At 33.7% G+C, this 7,338-nt stretch overlaps 1 pseudogene; it reads right to left on the minus strand.

The window, feature by feature from the left end:
* Positions 1-5,064: 5,064 nt before the first annotated feature.
* On the minus strand, positions 5,065-5,364 carry LOC148755126 (protein S100-A11 pseudogene; annotated as a pseudogene).
* Positions 5,365-7,338: the final 1,974 nt, after the last annotated feature.

Raw genomic sequence — 7,338 nt, forward strand, 5'->3', positions numbered from 1 at the left:
AATTTTCCAGTCTCTCAGTGGATTTCCTGTGCTATGTATCATATTCTGGTTTAATGCCCATTCAATATGATTGTTTTCTTTCTTTTCTACTTTGATAGAGAGGTTTTCTGGGTTGGCAGATGATTTTTGTTTTTGTTTCCCCAGAAACCTACTTTGGATTTGTTTAAGGTTCTATTTCCTGGACCAAAAGTTTCAGAATGCACATTCCCTAAAATTCAAAGATGTAGCAACTCAGTACAAATGGTAAAATCCTTTTTTGTGGGCATATGTATATAGAGTGAGAAACCATTGGTCTAGAAGAAGGAATTGGGAAGCTTTCTCTGTCATGTGGTTATAAGATCATGGCCTGAGTGAGCTACAGAATTTCAACCCATGTCCATCCACGGTGGTCCAAGAATAAGACACATGAACAGTGAAAGCAGAGCCTTCCTCTTGACTTTTGTTGCCAGTATTGGGAATGATGTTAGGGTCACGTACTTCAAAATCCATGAAACTGCTAAGGACTCTTTTCCACTAGAAAGCCTGTGAGAATGAAGTTAAGCAAAGGCAAACAGCAGAGAAAGCAGAAGTAGTAAGAGAGAGACTTGGAGTTCTGGTGATATCCTTGGAGTATTTCAGTCTAACTTAAACTATTGTAATCTGTGCTTACATAATTTTCAAAAGAAGAATCTGAACTAATTCACTGATTATGCCACCTATCACATTCTCACATGAAAGGAGTGAATCTTGGAATATTGGAAGGCTATATTTTTACATATGCTCTTATGCAAGTATTTGCTGCACACTCTCATGTGATACACTCTTCTAGGAAAAAGGATTCATCAGTGAACATATCAGAGAAAAATTTCTGGGTTCGCACCTTACATTCTAGTGAGAGGGTTAGTCAAGAAACTAGATAAGTAAGCAGAATGCATGGAGAGAGTGCAAAGGAAACAAAATTTTCCAGGAAATCAAAAGGAGGTGGGCTATAACTTAGATAAAAAAGCCAGGCAGGCCTTGTAAAGAAGGAGACTTTTTATTTGAAGACCTGAAGAAAATAAGAAGCCTTGCCAGGAGTATGTCTAGGGGAACAACATGTCACGCAGCAGGAACAGTGCCAGTGCTCTGAAGAGGAAGTGTGCCTGCCTTGTTTGAAGAGCATTGACTGAACTGAGCATTGATTCAGCTGGACTGAGTGAATGGGGAAGGGCGTAGAAGGAGATGACCTGGGATAGGTATCTGAATGAGGCTTTGTTCTCCTAGGAAGTGATTTGACTTTTCCTCTTAATGAAACGTGAAGCCAGCTGATGAATGTATCAGAGGACTGACATTAGGTTTATATGTTAAAATACATTATTTAAATTATTCATTATGTACTATTTTAATAATAATATATTTGGTTATAGCAACTAATATATTTCCTTATACTTCCTTTGTATTATGATTGTTTCCTTATTCCGACAGCTTGGGATTCAGTTCTATAGTCTCAGAGATTGGATGGCACCTCAGAAAGGAATGCCTATTAAAAAGCAAGTGTTTGGACTGATAGAGCCAGCTTCCTTTAGACTTATTGGTAATTCTTTATCTTGTTAAAAGCAGAAAATGCTGTGAATTATCTTTAATGACTAAAATTAATTTTAAAGGAAATAGAAAAAATACATTTTGAACATTATAACTTTGGGAACTCTTTATTTGCCTTGTGGTCACCAATATTATCTTTATCACACACACACACACACACACACACACACACACACACACACACACACAAACCTCAAGTCAAAGCACAGAACACTGAAACACTTAGTGAGATAAGATTAACTCAGAAAATTACTAGGTTAATCTTATCCAACACCTCCAAAAAAAATTTAAAGAAACGAAGAGAGCATGTTAGATTATTTTGAAAAAATGCTTATGGTAATGCCAAAGTAAAAAGCTGATATTAGTTTTCTTATTTTTTTTATATTTCAGCCCTTTAAGTATCAATTACTTTCATTGTAATTTTGCAGTAGCATAGTTATTTTTGAATGTACATGTGTAAGTACTGAAAATCTCAAATGTGCTGCTTAAGTGGTGTTATCAAGGGACATCTTATCCAGTGCCTAGGACAATCAAATCTTGCCTTAATGATAAAGCCTTGTGTTTGAGGTCTAAGTCAATCTCCCACAATTAAACAGTGGAGGTTTACCTGCAATTTACAAAGTCACATTTAAGTTAAAAATAGTTCATAATTTAAAGATATTGCAGAGTACCTACTTTGTTTACACATATAAAACCCATTGATAGACAGTTTCCATCCTATTAGATTTGCTCGCTAGTCTCAAAAAGTATAATCAAGAGATTATGTTTTATTGCTGCCAGGCTACTCTAAAACAGGTTAGTCCATTATTTAATCCCAGCAATTTGTATTTTCATCCTCCCAAAGCTGTTCATTCTGAAGAAGATACCTGAGGCAAAGAAAAATAAAACTCTCACAATTATTTGCTGATTACTAGTAGTGAAACTTGACAACATTAAAATTAAAAGAACATAAGTCTATATAGTGTAAAATCTCATTGTGATGATATAATATCCTATCTTCCTCAAAAATGTCTCTATATTATTGAATGAAACATAGATCAAATATAATTATTACCAACAACCCTATTATAATACTTGAACATGATTTGTTAATTTCATATTTCAAAAAAAGAAAAATAAATCAAGTACCTTCATATGTAGATTTAAAATAACTTCACTATAATATTAACATATATTAATACTCACATGAATTCATATGAATATATAATTCACATAATAAATTATAAATTGTAAATAATAAATGCCTTATATGAATTATGTAACTATATATGTGTATATATAGTTATGTAACTATATATACATATATATATATATATTTGATATACATATATAGTTGGTTGGGGTGGTAACCCCAACTGGCTACTGACAATGTGGTTTTAGAAACTGTATCTAGTTTCAGAGTGGATCTGATTGGGTTAAGCCAGAGGTTGGAAGATTTTGTTTTCTGTAAGGGACCAATTAGTTTAGATTTTGCTAGCCAAGTGTCTAGCAAAATTATCTAGGTATATACTTATATAACAACAGGGAAGACAAATTTCCACATATTTTATATTACCAAAATTGAAAACTTTATTTATGAACATTGAAATTTGAATTTCTTATACTTTTCAAGGGTCAAAAATATGATTTCCTTTTTCATTTTTTATAACATTTCAAAATGTAAATATAATCCATAGCGCCTGTAGAGTACAAAAGCAGATTGAGGGTCAGATTTGGCCTTAGGCTGGAGTTTCCTGAGAACCATAATCCCTTCCCCTTCTTGGGTTTTGTTTGCTAAGTGTTTCAGGAGCCTAGGCTGAAACTAATCAGCACTACTTTAAATGTCATTCAAATATATAGACTTCCTTATTCACCTCCCATTTTAGTTATAGTAGTCGCTCCTGTTTTTTCACTATTTGGGTGTTTTGTCCATTTTAAGTTACCGAGCCTAAAATGCTAAGGTTCATATATGCATAAGGATTAACTCTGAATTTTCTGTTTCAGACGCACAACACACTATGGTTCATCTTGATAACACTACATGGAAATCCTTTCACTCTAGACTTACATAATTCTCCCTCCTTCCATCTCTCTCTCTCTCCAAGCACTTCCTTTTCTTGTTTCTCATATGATAGTCCCATCTTTACCCCCTATTTTGGAAAAAAGAAAACCCCTCCTTTTAAAGTAAAGCTTGTCATTATGTAATATGAATTAAAGTGTAGAATTATATGGCGATAGAACACAGAGTAGATGATGAAATGGCATAATTCACATTGAAATTACAGAAATTACTGCCATAGTTTTCTCTCTGAGCTCCTGAAGAAAAAGAAAAAAAGAAAGAAAGAAAAAAAAGAAAAATGCAAACACTGCAGTTTTCCCACTAAATCATCAGGCAATTGTATTCGCAACTGCTTACTAGCACACCAATGCTAAGTAGACAAAATGGGGCAAAAAGAATAAAGATCTGGATGTAGAGAAGTATTAGGTGAGTCAGAGAGATCTGAACACAGGAAAACCAGGTAACAAATTATTTATATACTAATGTGCTAAAGATTGCCTCATACGGTAATTATTTTGGAAGGAAAACCATTTTTTATCAATATGTTTCAAATAGAGAAGCAAAGATGCTTTTGAGGTGTCTGTATATGAAAAAGGCTGATTGTTAATAATCTTTTCTGAGTTAATTATAAAAATCACTACCTTTGCTTTCAGCACCTAAGGCTGCTACTAAATTCAGAAACTGGAGTTAATCATCATTTCCGAGTAGAAACATCAGAAAGGATGCCTCATCAGAAGAGAACAGAGAAAACATTGACCATCAGAGCAGGCTCATTCAGAGACAAACCCAAAAGCTCTAGAATGAGATAATTCGGGTTGAAAATCTGGCTCAATTAAAAAAAAAAAAAAAAATCTGGCTCAAAGTCCAAATGTCATGTGACGATGGATATGTTAGTTAACTTTCTTGGTAACTAATTTAATTTGACTTAATTTATACATCTCTGAAGTAATGGACTTGTTCAGAGACTATCTGAGATCATTTATGTGTTTATAGTTCCCACACACCATATAATATTTGTTCAACAAATGGTCATTATATGCTTAGCGATGGTCTAGCTTCTGAGTGTTCACAGTTTCTGAATTTTAGAAAGAGAAAAACAATATCAAGAAAATTAGGCATTCATAATAAAGAATTCCTTTCCTCTTCCGACTGTGGTTGGATTTAGCAGACATATCTAAGCATGAAGCAACCTTCTCTAAAAGTCACTCCACCTTAATAACATGGATGGGAGTTTTGTAAAATGATTGCAAATAATGCCACATATTTTTATTTAAATTGAGATTAACCCTGATTTTATTTTGTGTGTGAGTGTGTTTTAAAAATGATAATGTTGTATTACTACCAACAGGAGTGGCCTACATGGGATGGTGGGTATGCTGGCTCCGGGTGTGTGTGGATTGTGAGGAGATGATGACTGGTGGGCTGAAGGGAAATGGGTGGGTCTGGAAGCCAGCTTCAGGGACTCCTCAGATATACTTCTGGGAACAGGTAAAGGAGTCATGGCAAACTATTGCCATGCAGCCAGTTAGATTAACAAATTCTTGGAAATCTAGCTATCCATCATAGTTGATGTCTAATTTGTTCATTATGAGGTCAAGGACACTGGGGTCCTTCTGGTTCTCTTTGAAGGCAGCCAATTCTGTATTCATGAAGGTGAGGAACTCAGTCTTGGGGAGATTGCATTTGTTACCATTCTTTCCAGCAGACTTCTGGAAAACAACAATCAGAGACTCGATGCACTGCTCAATCTCTGTAAAGGTGGACATATTTTGCCATGTTGGACCAGGACGAGGTGCAGTCAGTGAGTGGGAAGCAGGGCAGTGAGTTCTTGAAACTAACTCTGATTTTAATTGTAACAATTACTTAACACAAGGAGAACCTAGATGAGGAAAATGGTTATGAACATCTGTGTATTTTTTCAGATTTGAAAATAATAATTATTTATACTTGGCTGAAAATTGCCATGAAGTGGGGGAATGGGAGAGTCCACTAATCAAGGAAATTAAGTGAACTCATACATATTAACTATCAAAAATGTTCAATTTCTCATTCGTAAATTAATTTCTAATCAACAATATGTTTATCAAATTGTTATGCTGAAAATATTTGTGTTCACTGACTGAATGGTTCTCCATGATACCCTGTTGTATTAGGTTGGTGTAAAAGTAATTGCAGTTTAAAATGTTAAAAATAATTGCAAAAACCACAATTATTTTTACACCAACCAAATACATTGATTCTTCTTACATGGATGGCAGATTTCCTTGATAATTTCCTGCCTTTGTCATTTGCACTTCTCAGTTGTCATCACTACCAAGAGGCATTTAAACTGCATTCTGAGAGTATTCCTCTAGGAAGAATCACTCCTCAGTTTTCAAGAATAATTTAAGGTTCATTGGTCATAGTTCACCATTTTATATTCACCTGCAGAAAGGCTTGTTTTTTTGTTGTTTGTTTGTTTGTTTTTTACTGCAAAGTGTTTTGACAACTTAAGGGAAAGATCGTTTAACCTAATAGATAGTTTTAGATAGGTAACTTTTACCACGAGAGATAGGAGTCAGTATAATGCTGTGTTGTACAATTCATCATGATATTTGGGACGTGTTTGAAAAATATACAGAAAGAGCTAAGTGTAACATTTTATTTACATTACACACCCTATTTAATATAAAACACATAAAATGTAAGAATGAGTAATATTTTACCATTTGTATGGTTTTGCTTATGTTCATATAAAAGCATCTTTTGACACCTTAATTTTACCAAATTCAAAGCAGCCACTGTAATTTTCTCAACATTAAGTAAGACAGTGTGCAAAAGACAAGGCCAATACTAGAAAGCCTTGACATTTATGATTCCTAGTCTGGGCATCTACAAATATTAACTATGTTTCTGAGGGCAGATTAATGCTACTGCAGAGTGTATCCTACTGATGGATTCATACAATGACTTCAGCAGTTAGGTGTGGTATTTCTGATTTTGATGGTTTATGCCAAAATGCATTAATTTTTGGAACAGTGCCATTAAAAATAAATTGTAACATACCTGTCTGCAGAACCAATAAAATGTATAAAGTCAATATGTTAAAATACTAGGGATGCTTGATGTTAATCTTTAGAAAGATAAAATAATGTACATTTATATTTTAATTACTTGGAAGAATATTCTATAATGATGGCATGATTTTCCATGATATTGAAACATACAAATTCAAAGTTTTCTTGAAATATGTACCCAGACTATACAGCAAAAAAAGAAGACAATATATTACAAAATTATTTACATATAAAAATAGATGTATCTTTTTGTTTCTGCATATTTATGGTTAAACACTGTTTGGCATTATCCTGCTATTCTTAGGTCATATTTGGCACTACTTTTGAATTGTGATGTAAAAGGTTCTGGGTCACTAGAGCAAGAAGAGCCACTTTAGAAGAAATGGAAAAAAAAAATAGATTTAAAGGGTAGGGCTAATGTAGGTTCCTATTTTGGCCAAAATTCCTGACATTATTAGAACTGGGCTATATACTTATAAATATACCATTCAGTAATAAAAGCTTAGTGTTGGCTCAGACTAGTTTGGAATATCAGAAATATTGGCATGGACAACTGTGTGAAAATATCAGATTAACTTTTTAAGAAAATATAGAGTAACTAAGTAAAAGTTTGTGTAAATTGGTAAAAAATTGATGAGTTTTAAAATCTATGTGACCTTGAAGAAGTTGGTTAAACCTACTGCC

Source organism: Rhinolophus sinicus, chromosome 16, assembly GCF_057876585.1.
Source record: "Rhinolophus sinicus isolate RSI-liver-muscle chromosome 16, RSI-T2T, whole genome shotgun sequence".
Lineage (NCBI taxonomy): Eukaryota > Metazoa > Chordata > Mammalia > Chiroptera > Rhinolophidae > Rhinolophus > Rhinolophus sinicus.